This window comes from Triturus cristatus, chromosome 6, assembly GCF_964204655.1.
Source record: "Triturus cristatus chromosome 6, aTriCri1.1, whole genome shotgun sequence".
Taxonomy (NCBI): Eukaryota; Metazoa; Chordata; class Amphibia; order Caudata; family Salamandridae; genus Triturus; species Triturus cristatus.
The window spans coordinates 1,856,189,837-1,856,209,570 of NC_140589.1; the positions used below are offsets into that span (position 1 = coordinate 1,856,189,837).

The following is a 19,734-nucleotide window of genomic DNA, read 5'->3' on the forward strand; positions in this document are numbered from 1 at the left end:
TGGCAAATACTTCTGGATATGCTTAATCCTTCTTTCCAAAAGAACAGTTCGCCTGTCCCTACTAAATAGCTGATGTTGCTTCAGAATATTAGAGCATTTGTGTTGATTATGAGGGTGGAGGTTTGGGTACTTTAGAACTTTGCATTTGATGGTTTCCCCTTGAAAAGCCTGCTAGTCTACACAGCACAGGCTTCACAAAAGCAATTATTTGCTACAAAAGAACCTGAGTTGGTTGTAAATGATGGATTACAGAATGTATGAAAAATAATATTGTATATAACAAACAACTTTAATGTCATAAAAAGTGCAATGGTGTAAATGGTGTCAAGTGTATTATTTTTTTATGAACTCAAGACAGAAACTATAATATTTGAATACCTTTATTTTGTATGCATGACTTTATTGATCCTTTCTTTTAAGGGGTTTAAAGCTTCATAAAGCTTAGCTTCTACATTAAGTAATACAGTCATAGGAAAAGGAGACAATGTACCAGATCAAGGATTTACTAAGACAAATCACCTATTCTTGATGGTAAAGAACAACAATTTAGAATAACAATTGCGCAGATTTTGATAACATTTCAACACAAGTTAATGTTTGCATAACATTAATCAATTATCCTTGAGAGTTTATCATATTTGTTTGATAAAAGTGACAATCGATAATATTTGGAACTGCAGATTTCCAAGCTGCGAAGCACTGCAAGTGGTGAGTAAAGTAGAGCCAGCTTTAATACCCCGAGAAGACATTGTTATAATCTAACTATCTTGTCACGGTGGTGAAGGTGTAGGATGCAAGGGACTGCACTAACTGTGGTGCCGGGAAAATGAGGTGAGCTTCATTCGTCGCTGGATTCACACCGCTGCGGTGATCTGGAAAGAAAAAAGAACATAGAGTGACTAAATGTGTATTGCCAACACATACTGAGAATGCCAATATAAAACTACATACACAGAAGCTTATAAGCACAGTCCCGGGCACACGTGGTGAGGGGAAGACAATGGTATTAAAGTTTTGTTAGGATCAAAGTTGCTGCGGTCGACACCAGTATAATGTTCAAAGTCATTTAATTAGGTAGACACAGAATACAACAACCAGCCGACACGTGTTTCGTCACAGGGAAATTGACCTGTGACTCTTCAGGGCTGTATGGTGTTTGTAGATGAGGAGTAGAAGGTCCCACAGAGCCGGTGATAATTCCAACCCGGCCTGGGGTACGAGTGGAGCTCGATGGTGAGCTTAGGCGTGGAGTGCAGGAGGTACTCGGGTGAGTGATGGGCACGTTACTAGTATGATGTGATGGCACTGTGTTGTAGGCGCAGGAGTGTGGTCACCAGGAACAGACTGTCAACGGTCTGAAAAAGTGATGCAGTTTCGCCGGGGCAGAATGCTGCGTTGTGAATTGACATAAAAGGCCTAGGTACAGTGTGGGAGGGTTCATCAAGTGTCTGAGGAGAATGCTCGACTATCCTGTATGGTGGGAAGACCAAAGGACGGGTGCGCCTGTCGGTAATCAGAGTGGAGGAGGTCGTGGAACACTGTACACAAGGCATCTTCAGGAAGACGCCACGGGTACAGTGTTCCACGACCTCCTCCGCTATGATTACCGACAGGCACTAATGCCCTTTGGTCTTCCCACCATACAGGATGGTGATCTCGACGGAACGCACTGGCATCTGAATTTTCCGCTATGGCACAGCCTTCGAGCATTCTCCTCAGGCACTTGGTGAACCCTCCCTCACTGTACCTAGGACTTTTAGTCAATTCGCAACTCAGCATTCTGCCCCGGCGAAACCGCATCACTTTTTCAGACCGTTGATAGTCTGTTCCTGGTGACCACAATCCTGCGCCTACAACACAGTGCCATCACATCATACCAGTATCGTGCCCATCACTCACCCGAGTGCCTCCTGCACTCCACTCCTAGGCTCACTATCAAACTCCACTCGTACCCCAGGCCGGGTTGGAATTATCACCAGCTCTGTGGGACCATCTACTCCTCATCTACAAGCACCATAAAGCCCTGAAGAGTCACAGGTAAATTTCCCTGTGACGAAACACGTGTCAGCTGTTTTTTTTGATGTTATTGTGTGTCTACCTAATTAAATGACTTTGAACATTATACTGGTGTTGACCGCAGCAACTTTGATCCTAAAAAAACTTTAATACCATTGTCCTACCCTCACCACGTGTGCCCGGGACTGTGCTTATTTGTTCAGTGTGGGTTCCATGACTCACACACTTACGGGGGTGATTGGGTAACTCCCCCGACCTGGCAGCACCATGCTCACTCTGTACACAATCCACACAACGCACACTAGTCTGAGCGCCAATCTTCCTGACTACACTAAAAACCCTACCCCTAGACTATACACAGGCCCTGATTTAGAGATTGGTGGATGGTTATTTCAGCATAAACATTAAGGATATCCCACCCACCTTATAACAAGTGCCTTTGGATATAATTAAAGCTCCCAGTTTTCCTTTTTTTCAGAGTTTTACAGGTAAATGCTGACAGAAACTTGTGTTTCCTGTCTCTATTATTTAAAGGGGAAAAATGCAGAAAATTAGAATTCTTTAGAGTGAATCTCCATGCTGTGTTTCATGAATTTTAGACCAATACCAATACTGATTCATAGCATAGGGAGTTAAAAAAAGGAAGGACATTTCCTAAATTCATTAGATATCTACATAAGTTTGTGCTGTTATGCTAATATTTTAATGTGAGTATTTTGTTTTATCATATTTGACTGTATAATGTGTTAAAACCTGGCAGGCATCAAATTGTAAGTGAACATTTAATAAAGAAATGTGTAAAAATATGAGTTATGACTTCATTTGTTCACAAAACACAAAATAAATATGGATAAATGCCAATAAGATGGCCATAAAATAAATGGATAAATACAGACGGAAATGGTAAACGAATAAAACACTATAAAATGTGCAGCCTTAGATAGAATTCCCTGGTGCTAAGTAGGACAGGATATCTGGATTAACCGATCCACCAACCTCTAAATCAGGCAATATGTCATTGTCAATATATAAACACAAAGGGGAAGGTAAGAGGAAATGTTGACAGAAAGGCCCATCCTCCTACTGATCAGGTTCCAAAAAACACAAGAATACCTGTCCATTCTGATGTGAACTAACTCTCCACAATATGATTAGAAAAAAAAATGTTGATTTCCTTATATAACCCACACCCACCAGGGTTGCCCCTTGGTGGCTTGCTTCATCATCAGGTTCTTCCCGTACCGTTGAGGAACAGGACGTGCTGTGACCTATGAGGTACACAGGAGCAGTGAATAGTATATTATAGTGATAGAAGTAAATAGTAGTGGAAGGGGTCTTGTGTGAAAAGTTAAAAATACCTTCCTAGTAGGTTGTTGAACCCTTTAATATATCCTCTAGGCAGTATGATTAAAAAATGTGGAGAAAGAAGGAAGTCCAAGTGGAAATGTACCTGCCTTCCTATAGGCCTACATGTTTCAAACCGATCCTCATAGCTCTTTATCAGGACCAAGGAATTAGCTCCTTGAGTCTACCCCATAGATAGCGCTCCTATATAATTCCAGCACACACACTGCATGCTAAATAGTAAATATGGATTAATCGCCCTTTGTTTTGTTGCTTAATATCTGCTTGGTATTACTGCTTAATTCACATAAGTGGCCAACATTTTGCCTCATGGGTCCTCCGGTGAAAAGGTAAGCTTTTAGTCACACTAACACCAAAGCGGCACCTTGGCGTAATAAGCTAGGTGAATACCCCTCTACCTTGAAGGTGGAGAGGGAGAAAATTCATTGGTCTCACTTTTTTCGCATTTTACTTGTATCCTTTGAAGAGCTGCCAGAGACTTCATCATGCAATTCATCTCTGATAAAAAGAAGACTAAATTCTGAAAAATCTGAAGTTCTGCTCTTAAAAACATTTTTTTAAAATAAATATTAAACGACTCAGGATTTTGTAGGAGTCCAACTAAACTGACATATTTAGTATTGTGGTTTATGCATTCTATTAAAGATATGATTACATTCAATTTCACTTCATCATTTAACAAATTAGGAAAATGTAGGGCTTCATGCAGAAAACCTTTTGGGAAAGTGCAAACAGCCATTTGTGACCACAAAAAAGTATTTTGAAATGTACAGGAGTCTCATTGCTATTTGGTGACTTGTTACTGAATCGCAATCTGTTTTTTGATTATGTATTTGGAAGGGGCGTTTTTAGGGCTTCTCTTCCTAATACCGTAAGGCTGTGGTATGTATTAATGTTTTGTGACTGAAATATGGTGGCATTTTTCACTGACTACTGAAAGGTAGGGCTAACCCTTCGCGAAGGAGAAGGAAACTCCATGGAACCCTGTCCCCTTTGAGAATGTCATACAAAATATTTTATAAGAAGAGACAGTGGTCCTACACACCACTGAATGAATGAATGAATGGATGAATGAATGAATGAAACATTTTTATTGCACAATTACTTAAAACCATTTGCAATATTTCTTAAATTTGTAAATAGAAAACGTGAGTAAAGTTCAGCTGACTTCCATGATAATACTGTTTTAAAATACATGTGTATCTAAAGACGATGGAGGGGCTAATTTTCATGATTTTAAATTATAGCCTCAATGTTTTATTTACAAAGAATCATCTTCTTGGATCTTAGTATCTGATAACTCTATTCTCCCATTATAGATGGAGATTGGAAAAGCATTTTTGTCTCCATTCCCCTTTAATTCATTTTTACAATTTACAAGAAACTATCTAATTTTTTCTAACTTACATTTAAATGTATTTCTAATTGCTTGGACTCATGCTTTTACCCACACAAAGTTTTCTTAACTCACCACTATGGTATAATCAACTAATTAAAATCAAGTCAAAATCTATCTAATGCCTACTTGGACAGTAAAGGGTCTAAAATTGGTTTACCAACTTATGTCAGACTACTGAAATACAACTGAAGCACCATCAAACATATTGGACTTATTTAAGGTACTTCCAAAAAGCCATATACTTTAAACTAATTTTAAGCTACATTCCAGTTTAAAAAATACTCTACTGAAAATGTCAGGGTAGACATTATGGGGAATAAAAATCCCCAATTCTGCAATAATTATCAACACATATCCACAGTTACCCCAGATTATAAAATATTTGCCAACATTATTGCCCTCCATCCAGAAGTTATTTTAGCCAAACAAAATCGGTCATGAACAGATTATACAAAGAGTGCCTGTGGATGCATCACTCATTTGGTCTGTTAAGCTGTCATGTTTCCACTTGACATCATATAGTGTATGGGGCAATGAGTCAGCCCACTTCAGGCAATGCTTTTGGAGGCTTGCATAAAGAGTGCTGAGATATTTCTATATGGCAAAGTATTAGAGGTAGATTGCTTTTGCCTGAGTCTTGTTGTATGTGGAGAGGTTCTTTGTTGCTGCCCAAAACCATTTACTCTGTGCTGCTTGCTGGTAACTTTTACGGGCAGTTGCCAGTTTATGAGGTGGTGTGGTGGCAGTAGTCCAGAGGAAGGGTGTTGGGGCCTAGATCAGGGATGATGCTTCTGCACAGGTCATTATGTCTCTGTCTAGAATATTGTCACTTGACCTGTGCTTTTAGTTCTGATTGCACGGCTGGTCCTAAGATGACAGTCCATCGCATCTGACTGAGCTTTATGGCTTTGTGCTGAAGCCGTAATTGGGGCTGTCACTTGTCTGCTGGGCAGTGTCTCCATACTTGGTGTGTCCTGTGAAAAGCTGCATGTTTTTGAGATGGGATCATCGTTATAGCATAGGGGAAGAGTGCCATGTTACTCATGTGAAGATGTGTGTAGGAAATTACTCTCTTTAAAAAACATGGGGTCCGATTCACAGAACTAACGTAAGACAAAATCCTAAACCTACTACCATTTTGGTATTCACAGAAGGCATTTACTCATTTTGGTATTCACAGAAGGCACTTACTCATTTCGGTATTCACAGAAGTTAGGAGTCCCAACTTTAGGACTCCTAAATGCCTTCTGGGACTACCGAAAGCCTTAAAATTAGGATTTTTCTCAGTTTAGTAGTAGTATAGTTAGGAGTCCTAACTTTAGGACTCCTAAACTGAGAAAAATCCTAATTTTAAGACTTTCGGTATTCACAGAAGGCATTTAGGAGTCCTAAAGTTAGGACTACTAACTTCTGTGAATACCGAAATGAGTAAGTGTCTTCTGTGAATACCAAAATGGGTAAGTGCCTTCTGTGAATATGAAAATGGTAGTAAGTTTAGGATTTTGTCTTAAGTTAGTTCTGTGAATTGGGCCCTAGGTTGTTGTGTAGAATGTGAGTCCAAGTAGTAAGTCTACAAGTTTCTTTTTGCTGGGAACCAAGTACTGCATCCATTGTAGGACTTGATCCTCTCCGGGTAGTGATGCACAGCAGTCCAAGGCATACTCCGAGAAGGTGGTGTGGTCTAGTAGCCCTAATAAATCATTGTCCAAACAGTGTTTTTTATTATAAAATTAAGAAGCATTGTTATTGAACACACTACTAAACAATACTAACTAAATTACAAAGAGGTGCATTTGGGTGGATTCAAATACCTTTGGTGACACCCTCATAATATGTTGCACCCCTAGAGAGCGACAAATTCTATAATCACAAAAGTCCCTACCTATATTAGACACAATATCATTATATAAAGGGATTAGTATCAATAAGGCAGGCCCATTGGCCTTGTCATGGTTCTGTTATCAACAGGACAGGCCTATTTGATTTGTCACAGTGCTGCCACACAAGTGAAGCAAAAATGTTATTCTTCATAACTGCAATTAGAAGGGGACAGTACCAATATTCAATACTTTCTATGGCAACATACAACTTTGCATATCAATAATTACCATCATACAAAAAAAGTGCCATTAAGTTTTTATTTTTTCTAAATTGCTACTGCAGCTCAAAGACCATGCGATCAGGGCTGGACTGGCCGTAGCTGGCACCGGGTGTTTCCCCGGTGGGCCGCTAGGGTGGTGGCCGGTTTTGGCCCCTGGGAGCCGTTTTTGTTACCGGCGGTCGGCAATATTGGCCCTCTGTAACAAAATCGCCCAACACCAACCCTGGCAAACTGCTCGGCTGCACCCCCCCTCACCCCAGGGGGGGGCCGGCCAAGCAGTTTGCCAGGGCCGGTTTCGGTTCCCAGTCTGGCCCTGCATGCGATAGAGGATACCACACCCTAGAGGCTATAAGCGGAATCCCAAATTGCAGGAGAGCTTTAAATGGCAGTAAAGCCTCCCCGATGAGTATAACTATGATTTATGTTGTAATAGTCTCTTCTAGGAGCTATTCCACTCCATGCAGCCCCCCAAAACACATTTCCAAAATGATGGTGGAGTCACTTGTAGTGCATGTTCTGCAGATGATTTTGAGTGCCACCTCAGCCTGGCTGCTGTCAGCTCCTGGCTTCCCTAGTGTGCTTGTGAAGGTTAGTCCTGCCTGTGCCTATTATTAGGCACAACTAAGAGAAGGCCATGGAAGCTGCTGCTCCTCCACGCTCTGTTTAATAGAGATAGCACCAGGAAAGTGCATTACTGTGCACACCTACACCATTGGGTCAGCCCTGATGTGGATTGCCGTGCCACCTCGGCCCCATACCTGCCTACAGTAGTCCTAACTCCAGTTCTTGACACATACTGCAGGATTCACTGCACTAGCACTAGAGTGACGCTATATTACAGCATTCCCTTCACAGGCGCTAGTGTCTCACTCCCTGGCACCATATTTCTGCTTCCCCTGCCATAGTGTCTCATCTGATGATGCCATACTGCAGCATTTCATGTGTTGGCACTAGAATTTTTTTATGCCATACTGAAGATTTTGTTAGCACGTGTCTCACCTTTTGCCATACTTAAGTTTTTCCTGCACTAATTTCTCACTGTTTGATGACATACTGCAGAATTACCTGACTAGGATCATCCCTGCTGACACCATACTTCAGCATCTCGCCTGTGGAAGCTGTACTGCAACATTCCCTGCAGTAGCATTGCAGCTGCTGACATCATACTGCAGAATTCCGTGCACTAGAGTGGGACCTTCCAACATCATACTGTAGCATCCCCTGCACTAGTGTCTCGCCTGCTGTTACCTCACCACCATTGCACCTGCTGTCATCATGCTGCAGCTTTCTCTGCACTAGCTTCCCACCTGGTGTCATCACACTGCAGCATTCACTGCACTGTTGTCTGTGACCAGCAGCCCAGAGTCCACCACATCCAGCTTTCATAATTGTATGCCCCAAATCGGTAGATGGATGGGGCTAAATTGTTTGAAGCTGAACTTAGCAAAAACAGAGGTTCTCTTATTTGTCAACAACACCTCCTTCTGGTCTCCAAGCTGCTGGCCCCAGGGCCTGGGTACTCTCCCTTGTCCGGTTAAGAAAGTGAAGACCCTAGGAGTAGAGCTGTCCTTCGATGGTTATATCAGTGCTAGCACCTCATTCTCTTTCATCCTGCTTAAATCACTGAGGAAGGTCCTTCTCTTTATTCCTAGAGACCCACAAAAAACGGAGGTTTTTATGTTGATTACCCCAAAAATAGACCATTGGAATGCTCTCTTGGCAAACAGACAGAAAAGGTATCTAAGTAAACTTCAAACTATACAGAATGCAGCAGTTCATCTGCTCCAGGCAGGTCGCTCCCCACGCCACGTAGCTCCACCGGACTGCGCCCGTGCTCCAGCATCCCCCTCCACCCGCAGGCTACCAACTGCGTCTCATCCCTGGTGGCCAGTGGTAGGCCTTACGTCTGCTTTTGGCATTTTTCACTGTGCCTGCTTTTCGCGCTTCTGCCCGTTTTATTGTGGTCTATTGTGCTTTTGTACCCTTTTTGTGCCCTTCTGGTGTTTAGTATTGTATCTACTGTATTTATTCTCCTCTTTGTCCCTTTGTGCCCGTCTATGCCTCTGTACCCTCGCCGGTCTCGCTTCCCGCCGCTGGGTGCCCTGCGGCCCTGCCCCCACCCTCATTCGACTGCTCCCCCCTCCCAGCTGCTCCTTCCTCCCACCTCCCCTTCTTAAGGTGGCCGCTACGCGGCCGCACCGCTGGCGCGCCAATGGCGCACTTTAGACAAGCCCGTCTGCACCCATCCGTGCCTGGACCGCACCCAGCGCCAGAACCCCTGGCCCCCACGAACACCACAACACCCGACTCCGCTACGATGCCAGCACTCTCCATGCACTCAACCCCGGACGAGAACACACCTGCTACCGGGCCACCCCGAAGCGCATCCAAGGACCCTTCACCTGCCGGAACTGCAGCTACACCAGCACCCGGCCCGCCAAACCACCAACCAAAGAACCCAACTACCTCAGATGCATCCTCCTCAACACCCGCTCCACCCGCAAACACGCCATCAAACTCTGGGACCTTCTCGACTTTACCTCCCCAGACGTCGCCTTCCTGATGGAGACCTGGCTGAACCCAACCTCAGCTCCCGACATCACCATAGCCATCCTGGAAGGCTACAAGATCACCCGCAGGGACCGCACCAATGGCGTAGGAGGAGGAATCGCCATCGTACACAGGAACAGCTTCAGAGTCTCAACCAACACCAACAACACCCTCAGCACCGCCCAACACATGCACTTCCAGATCCACACCGATCCCAACACCACCCTCAGAGGAACCCTCGTCTACAGAACCCCCGGACCCCGACCACAGTTCAGCGACTCCATCGCCGACTTCATCAGCACACACGCCCTCACTTCCACAGACTACATCCTCCTCGGGGACCTGAACTTCCACCTCGAGAACAACAACGAAACCAACTCCACCACCCTGATCGCCAACCTCGCCAACCTCGGACTCAGATAGCTCGTGACAACACCCACCCACGCCACAGGCCACACGCTCGACCCCATCTTCACCGCAAGCCCCCACGTCTCCTTCAACCACACCACCGAACCCCACTGGACCCACCACCACTGCATCAACTTCACCTTCAGGAAACCCACCACGCACCACCACACCCAACAGATGCCTCGACGCTGCTGAAGCAAAGTCACCGAAGACCAGCTAACCACCACCCTCGCCCAGAGCCCACCCGCCGACCCCACCAACCCGACACTGCCGCCCGCAATCTCAGACAATGAATCGACGACTGCGCCAACAACCTCGCCCCACTCAAGACATCCTCCAACAGCCACACAAGCAAGAAAGCCACCTAGTTCACCGAAGAACTCCAGGGGCCCGATTCACAGAACTAACTTAAGACAAAATCCTAAACTTACTACCATTTTGGTATTCACAGAATGCACTTACTCATTTTGGTATTCACAGAAGGCACTTACTCATTTCGGTATTCACAGAAGTTAGGAGTCCTAACTTTAGCACTCCTAAATGGCTTCTGTGAATACCGAAAGTCTTAAAATTTGGATTTTTCTCAGTTTAGTAGTAGTATAGTTAGGACTCCTAACTTTAGGACTCCTAAATACCTTCTGTGAATACCGAAAGTCTTAAAATTAGGATTTTTCTCAATTTAGTAGTAGTAAAGTTAGGACTCCTATCTTTAGGACTCCTAAATGCCTTCTGTGAATACCAAAAGCCTTAAAATTAGGATTTTTCTCAGTTTAGTAGTAGTATAGTTAGGACTCCTAACTTTCGGACTCCTAAATGCCTTCTGTGAATAACGAAAGTCTTAAAATTTTGATTTTTCTCAATTTAGTAGTAGTAAAGTCAGGACTCCTAACTTTAGGACTCCTAAATGCCTTCTGTGAATACCGAAAGCCTTAAAATTAGGATTTTTCTCAGTTTAGTAGTAGTAAAGTTAGGAGTCCTTACTTTAGGACTCCTAAACTGAGAAAAATCCTAATTTTAAGACTTTCGGTATTCACAGAAGGCATTTAGGAGTCCTAAAGTTAGGACTCCTAACTTCTGTGAATACCGAAATGAGTAAGTGTCTTCTGTGAATACCAAAATGATTAAGTGCCTTCTGTGAATACGAAAATGGTAGTAAGTTTAGGATTTTGTCTTAAGTTAGTTCTGTGAATCGGGCCCCAGGTCTCCAAACGAACATGCCGAAAACTGGAGAAGAACTGGCTCCGCGAACGAACACAGGACAGCTACGCAGCCCACAAGAACGCCACCCGCAGACACCATCAACTCATCAGAGCCGCCAAGAGGGCCTCATTCAAAGACCACCTAGATAACAATGCACACAACAGCAAAAAGCTCTTCAACATCGTGAAGGAACTCTCCAACCCCAGCTCTAACACCAACGACATCCCGACTTCGCAAGACCTGTGCGACTCGCTGGCCACCTTCTTCCACCGCAAGATCGCCGACATCCACGACAGCTTCAACACCACGACAACCACCGCCCCCATGACCAACGCCTGCACCAACCGCCTGCTCCCCTGGACCAGCATCAATGATGAGGACACCAGCGAGATCATGAACACCTTCCACTCTGGATCACTGTTAGACCTATGCCCTCACCATATCTTCAACAAAGCCTGCACAGCCATCGCACCCCAGCTCCGTAAAGTAATCAACATCTCCTTTGAGACAGCAAACTTCCCGGAAACCTGGAAGCATGCCAAGATCAACGCCTTGCTTAAGAAACCCAAGGTGGACCCCAAGGACCTCAAGAACTTCTGACCCATCTCCCTGCTCCCATTCCCAGCGAAGGTCACCGAGAAAATCGTCAACAAACAACTGACCCGCTACCTCGAGGAGAACAGCATCCTGGACCCTTCCCAGGACCCTGCTTGACAACGGAGAAACACTGGCCCTCATTCTCCCAACATCTGCATGGCACCCCTCGCCCACGTCGCCCGACAGCACAATCTCAACATCATCTCCTACGCAGATGACACCCAGCTGATCCTCTCCCTCACCCAAGACCCCCACACCGCCAATACCAACCTCCACGAAGGAATGAAGGCCATCGCCGAATGGATGAGGAACAGTCGACTGAAGCTGAACTCGGACAAGACGGAGGTCCTCATCCGTGCCTCCACCCCCTCAGCCTGGGACGACTCCTGGTGGCCAACACTAGGAACAGCCCCGACACCCACTGACCACGCACGCAACCTAAGGGTCATCCTCGACTCCACCCTCTCCATGACTAAGCAGGTCAACGCCATCTCCTCATCCTGCTTGAACACCCTCCGAATGCGCCGCAGGATCTTCAAGTGTATTCCCACCGAAACGAGAAGAACAGTCACCCAGGCCCTCGTCACCAGTAGGCTGGACTACGGAAACGCCCTCTACGCAGGAACGTCGGCCAAGCTCCTGAGACGACTGCAATGCATCCAGAACACCTCAGCACATATGATCCTCGACATCGCCCGCCGCAGCCACATCTCACCCCATCTGAGAGACCTGCACTTGCTCCCCATCAACAATAGGATTACCTTCAAGCTCCTTATCCACACACACAAAGCTCTCCACACCGGCCCAGCATACCTCAACAGACGACTCAGCTTTTACACCCCCACCGCCAGCTCCGCTCCACCGGACTCACCCTCGACACAGTCCCCCACAGCCGAAGAACGACCGCCAGCAGCAGATCTTGCTCCCACCTCATCGCCAAGACCTGGAACACCCTCCCCACCAACCTACGGCAGACCCAAGTCCTACTGGCCTTCAGAAGACTCCTCCAGACCTGGCTCTTTTATCAGTAGCAGCGTCCCCGTCCCCGCGCCTTGAGACCCCCACAGGTATGTAGTGCGCTTTACAAATGTCTTGATTGATTGATTGATTGATTGATTGCTCCTGGGAATCCCCAAAATAAAACTGTCTCTCAGGCTCTCATTTACCTCCACTGGCTCCCTGTGAAACAATGCATAGATTTTAAGGCTCTGCGCATTACTTTTAAAGCACTACACAATACAGGACTGGAATATCTGACCCGCTGCTTTCAGCACTATATTGAATTGCAATCTCTCCAGTCGGGTGAAAATTTCAATTTTTTTCATTTACCCAAATTTAAAAGGTCCAGCTTGAGTGGCAGGAGCTTTGTGACCTGTACCTCCAAGCTGTGGAACTCCCTGCGTCTTGAAATTAAAAAGAAACCTCATCTTCTGGCCTTCAGAAAAGCCTTACAAATGTGGCTTTTTAACCAGTAGCTACCGTATCAGGCTCTCTCCTCCTCTTATTGGGCTGTTTCTTCCTTTCCTGAGCCTAGTGCCTAGACACATATGGGTAATAGAGCATTTTCATTTCATTACACAAGTATCTCATCTACTGATGTCATACTGCAGCATTCCCTGCACTAGCGTCGCTCCTGCTGACAACATATTGCAGCATTCCCTGTACTAATTTCTTACTTGCTGATGCCATGTTACAACATTCCTTGACTAGCTTTGCACCTGCTGACATCATATTGCAGCATTCTGTTCACTAGAGTCTCACTTGCTGATGCCATGCTGCAGCATTCACTGTATCTCCTCTGCTGACACAATACTGCTACATTCTGCGCACTAACATTTCTCCTGCTGACATCATGCTACAGCATTCCCTGCACTAACATTTCACCTGCTGACATCATGCTGCAACATTTCCAGCACTAGCCCTGCATCTGCTAACATCAAACCACAGCATTCCCTGCATTAGCATTGCACTTCCTAACTTCATACTGCAGTATTCCCTACACTAGGGTCTCACCTGCCGATGGCATACTGCAGCATTCTCTGCAATAGCGTTACATCTGCGGGCATCATGCTGCAGCATTTCCAGCACTAGTATCACACCTGCTGACATCATACTGCAGCATTACCTGCACAGCGTCTCACCTGCTGACAACATCCTGCAGCATTCCCTGCACTAACATTGCACCTGCTGACATCATGCTTCAGATTTCCAGGACTAGCATGGCATCTGCTGACTCCTTACTGCAGAATTCCCTGCACTAGCCTTGCACCCGCTAACATCAAACCAAAGCATTCCCTGCGTTAGTATTGCACCTGCTGACATCATATTGCAGCATTCCCTGCACTAGTGCCACATCTGCTGACTTCATACTACAGTATTCCCTCCCATAGCATCTCACCTGGTGATGCCATGCTGCAGCATTTCGGCACTAGCTTCTCACTTGCCACCAAACAACTGCAGCCACTAGATCCAGTTTCTCCAGATTTCTTTTTTCTCTGCCCAGAATGGCACCAAACATGGTGTTTGGAGATGGACATTCCAATAAACAGGAACACTGGAGGTGAGAGCGTTAGTGTGTGACACAAGTGATCCACAGCCCTTTCGCATTATAGATAACACCTTTTGCAATGTTGTTGCCACATACCAGTCCTGGAGAGATTATGGTGCACACCATGGACTCGCTAGTGAACGGACACTCCAGCAGCATCGGTTTTGCAACTGTGCATGAAATGTCTTGTGGTGAGGATAGATTCACATCTCTTCCCTACCTCTGCAAACACTTGCTCCTCTGACCCAGTCTACCTCCATAGTGCTCTACCTCCTTCTTACCCCTTCCCTGGCCAGGAGGTAGCAGAAGGACTCTGGGACAGACTGCAGCAGTAGATTTGGGCCCCATGGAGGGCAGTTTGTGCCCCATGCTGGGAGGAAGATAATGATGGATAAGAAAATCCATCCTGTAATGTGCTACCCTCCAGAGATGTCGAGTCCTTGCCAAAGAGCAGACATTGCAGCCGGGTGAGAACATTTAGTCAGAAATGACCTGTGAGGGGGAGACTGTGCTAGGCCACTGAGCACCGGCTTTCTCCTATTGTGGGGCAGTCCAATGCCCATATTCAGCAGGGTTGAGCATCTGTCCCTCCCGGCGGCATATGCTACAGTGGGTGATTGTGCAGAAAATGGCCAGAAGACGATGCTTTACTTCCCTTTCCAGAAACCAGAGATGGTGTAGTGGGTGTTAGAGGTGGGGAAGCAGCAGGTCTGTGGCATTCAGGACTGTGATGCAAGTTGTACCCTCTGGAGCAAGCATCATTGTCCCATGATGTGAGGCTGGTTAAAGAGCAGGGAATGGCCTGGACACAGCCCTGATGTGTCAGGTCCATTTTGCTGTATAAAACCATCAGGTACCACAGTTTCTCAGAGTTTACAATCACTGAGAAAAATGTCTGTGAGCGTTAGGCCACCATAAGCCCTCCGACCCTCGGTCTAGGTCCACTCTCTCCCCACAGCTCTGCTGTGCCGTTTCTTGCCTCCAGACCCCGACCTCCTCCTTGGGAGGTTCGAGGCTGCTGTCTGCTCCGGCGCCTGCTGCCCACACCAACTGGGACCAGACTGCCTGCAACCAACGTAACCTTTCTCAGCCATTTTTTAAAAAATTTTTCCCTGTTGGGCCACTGTTATTGTGCCCATCTGTTTCTTGCTCTAATTCCACCACTGTTTTTATATTCTCATGCCTGCCTTTTCCTTTCGCCTTTCGCCGCTGCTTCCCCTGTGGCCCCTCCCCACTGGAAATCCCCCGCCTCCCAGCCTCTCCTCCCTCCCACCTCCCCTACTTAATGGAGGCCGCAGCGCGGTGCGCCGCTGGCATGCCAAAGGCAAGCCCGTCTGCTCCTGTCCGTGACCCGACCACGGCCAGCACCAGAAACCCTGGACCTCCCACTACCCATCGCTACGACACCACCACCCTCCTCCCACTCAACACTGGAAGACTTAGAGAATGCCAACAGGCCTCGCCGGACATGACCCACGGCCAGTTCTCCTGCCTCCACTGCTGCCAGATCCTCACCCTCACCGCCACCCCAACCTCCAACACTGCCGATGCCAGCACCGGCAACACCCTAAATAGCATCCTCCTCAACGTACGCTCCGTACACAAACAAGCCATGGAAATCTGGAACCTACTCGACTCTCTCTCGCCCGACATCGCCTTCTTCACAGAGACCTGGACCAACGCATCCACCCCCGACATCAGCACCGCCATCCCAGGCGGTTACAAGATCCAGAGGAAAGACTGCCCCAACCACCCAGGTAGGGGGCCTCGCCATCACCCACAAGAGCACCCTCCAGCTCATGACCTCTTGCGAAACCTTCCCCTCCGCCGAACACCTGCACTTCCAGATCCAGACCACCCCCAGAGCCACTCTCCGAGGAACCCTCGTCTACAGATCCCCCAGTCCCCGAACACCCTTTGCCACCACCATCACCGACTTCATTTTACCCCACACCATCGCCTCAACAAACTACATATTCATTGGAGACCTGAACTTTCACCTCGACAACCCCAGCGACCCCAACTCTACTATCCTTCGTGACAACCTCACCAGCATTGGACTTAAACAACTCATCAACACACCGACCCTCAGAGCAGGACACACCCTCGACCCCATCTTCGCAGTAGGAAACAGTGACCAATTCAGCCACACAATGTAGCCATCATGAACCGACCTCCACTGCGTACACTTCGCCATAAACACACCCAAGGCACCCAAACCAGCCCCACACCCACCACGAAGGAACTGGAGCAAGGTTACCGATAAGCAACTTAACTCCACCCTCACCTGAGACAACCACACCAGGGCACCCGACGCAAACGACACAGCCAGAGAACTCCACACCTGAATCTCCGACTACGCAACCCCGACAGACAACGCCCCAGGAAAGCCGCCTGGTTCACCACCGCTCTCCAAGAAGCCAGACGCACCTGCAGACGCCTGGAGAAGAACTGGAGTAACACCAAGAAAACCGAAAACCACACCACCTACAAGGACGCCATGACGGACTACCACAACCAGATCAGAGCCATCAAAAGGAACTTCATCCACAACAAAATCCTAGCCAACACCACCAACTCCAAGGAACTTTTCAGTGTCATTCAAGAATCCATCAACCCACGCAGCAAAGCCACAGACATCACCCCATCCCAAGACCTCTGTGAAAAGCTTGGAACCATTTCCACCTCAAGATCAAAAACCTCTACGACAACTTCATCGACCATCCACGAGTTGCCACCAATGGCCCCCCGACCCGCAGAAACACCAGCCAGCCCACCATCTCCAACTGGACACCGATCACGCCGAAGACACCGCCTCGACCATGAAAAGTATCCACTCAGGGGCCCCCACTAACCCCTGCCCCCTCACATCTACCACAGAGCCGTGGCCATCATCGCACCCAAACTACAACGCACCATCAACACCACCTTCAAAACAGGCACCTTCCCAGATGACTAGAAGCGCGCAGAAGTCAGACCTCTGCTCAAGAAGCCCACAGCTGACCCCACCGACCTCAAGAACTATCGGCCCATCTCACTCCTCTCATTCACAGACAAAGTTGCAGAGAAAGCAGTCAACAGGAAACTGACACAATTCATTGAAGGGAACAAAGTCCTCAACCCATCCCAATCCGGATTCCGGAGCAACCACAGCACAGAGACTGCCCTACTCACTGCCACAGATGACATCCGCACCCTCCTGGACCAAGGCCACTCCACAGCCCTCATCCTACTCGACCTATCAGCGGCCTTTGACACTGTCTCCCACCGCACACTAGTTGCTAGACTACACAACACAGGCATACAAGGGACAGCCCTGGACCGGATCCGATCATTCCTATCCAAACCCACGAAAATCACCTGCGGAGTTCCACAGGGTTCATCCCTGAGCCCCACCCTCTTCAACATCTACATGGCCCCCCTCGCAGCCATTGTCCAACAACACGGCCTCAACATCGTATCCTACACCGACGACACCCAGCTCATCCTCTCCCTCACCAAAGACGCCACCACTGCCAAACTTAACCTCCAGAAAGCAATACAAGACGTTGCAGTCTGGATGACCAACAGCTGCCTGAATCTCAACGCCGATAAGACAGAAGTCCTCGTCCTCGGTACCACCCTTTCTGCATGGGACAGCACCTGGTGGCCGACCGCCCTCGGAAGCCCACCTACTCCCTCAGACCACACCAAGACCCTCGGCATCGTACTCAACTCATCACTCACCATGAACCGACAGGTCAAAGCCGTCACCTCTAGCTGCTTCAACACCCTCAGCATCCTCCGCAAGATGTTCAAGTGGATCCCCCCTGAGTCAAGGAAGACAGTCACCCAGGCACTCATCACCAGCAGATTGGACTATGGAAACGCACTCTACGCCGACATCAACAAGTCCCTACTCTGCAAACTCCAGACAATACAGAACACTGCCGCCAGACTCGTCCTCGGCATCCCCCGACACGAACACAACAGCCAACACCTACGAAGTCTCCACTGGCTCCCCGAGGAGAAAAGAGTCACTTTCAAAATCCTCACTCACGCCTACAAATGCCTACACAACAACGGACCGAAATACCTCAACAACAGAGTCAACTTCCACATACCCAAAAGAAACCTTCGATCTTCCAACCTCGCACAGGCCGAAACCCCGCTCAATCACAGAGCCAGAGCAGGAGGAAGATCCTTCTCTCACTTTGCGGCCAAGACCTGGAACGAGCTACCGGCAGACATCAGACACGCCCCCTCCCTGAACACCTTCAGGAAGACCCTCAAGACCTGGCTCTTCAGCTTAACAGATCTGCGGACCCCCCCCCCCCCAGGGCCTTGAAACCCTCACGGGTGAGTAGTGCGCTTACAAATCCCTGATTGATTGATTGATTGATTGATTGATTGATTGATATCTTGGTGGCTGCTGGGATGAGCTTCCAGGAAGTACACCCTCTTTCTCCTGTGTGGTAGTCACAGGTGGGGTCTTCAGGTTCTCATTACCACTGTGGAGTCCCAGGTGGTGCAGGATGTGCAGCGTCAAGAACAATGACCCAGTGTAGACGGTGGATTTGAAATGAAGACAGGTGCACCCAACTCCCTTTTATGTGCAGGGTGAGCTGACTGATGGACATTACAGCCATTATGACTTCTAGGGCCCGTGTCAATCATCTCGGCAGAGGTCATCTTTATGTACATGTCTTATTCTGTGGTGAGTGCTCTTTCCACCTCTGAGGTCCCCGGGTTCTTAGAGCGCTTGTGGAAGAAGAATTCTGTCCTATGAGATGATCATCTTTTCCTCCTTTCAAGAAGGTACGGTCTGATGCGAACCCTGGAGCAAACAGAGCGGATAAGTGCTTGGCCACCAGGGGCTCACTGCAGGCACATCTCCATTGGATGCCATGAATGGAATGAATGATGACCGTTCATCTTACTCATATGTCTGAGTCAATCCATAGAGAGTTCGAAGATTTCACTTGTCGTGGGAAGTGAGCCCCTCTCTGAAGTTGTTAGGGTACATTTTCAAAAAGAGGAACAACATTGCATAGTTAATGCCCTTCTGTAATTGATAGAGTGCACCTATTCACAGAAACATGAAAATGAAGAAAGAATCCCTCAATGATGGAGACAACAAATCAGCAAATATACTCCTCTGTGTTGTTCCTGCCTGCTGAATTCTCAGGTGCCTGCTGTCTACTTGGAGCAGAATGTTTGTCTCAAATTCTTTCAGGGGGCCACTGGCTCGACGCCTGGTTGATTGGTAGAGCAAAAGGCATATTAAAAGGATATTTCCCATCCTAAAGATTTGTTCAGGGTCTGAGCATGGATACAGCAGGGAGTGTGGCTAAAATCATTCCCTTATATAATTATTGGTGTGGGTCATCTGATAATTGACATGGAAGAACGATCTTTTGGGGGAGAGCAGGGCCTCACTACTGCATTAAGGAAGGGCCTCACTACTGCATTCAATCAATCAATCAATCATAGCATTTGTAACGCGCACTACATACCCATGAGGATCTCAAGGCACTGGGGGGGATGCTGCTACTGTTCGAAGAGCCAGGT

At 47.4% G+C, this 19,734-nt stretch overlaps 1 protein-coding gene across 1 annotated transcript in view; it reads right to left on the bottom strand.

The window, feature by feature from the left end:
* Positions 1-364: 364 nt before the first annotated feature.
* LOC146822204 (uncharacterized) overlaps positions 365-19,734 on the bottom strand; it is a 229,168-nt gene continuing 209,798 nt past the window's right edge. The window contains exon 6 of the mRNA XM_085613334.1: positions 365-872. The gene's annotated coding sequence lies outside the window, so the exon portion shown is untranslated. The remainder of the gene's footprint in view (positions 873-19,734) is intronic.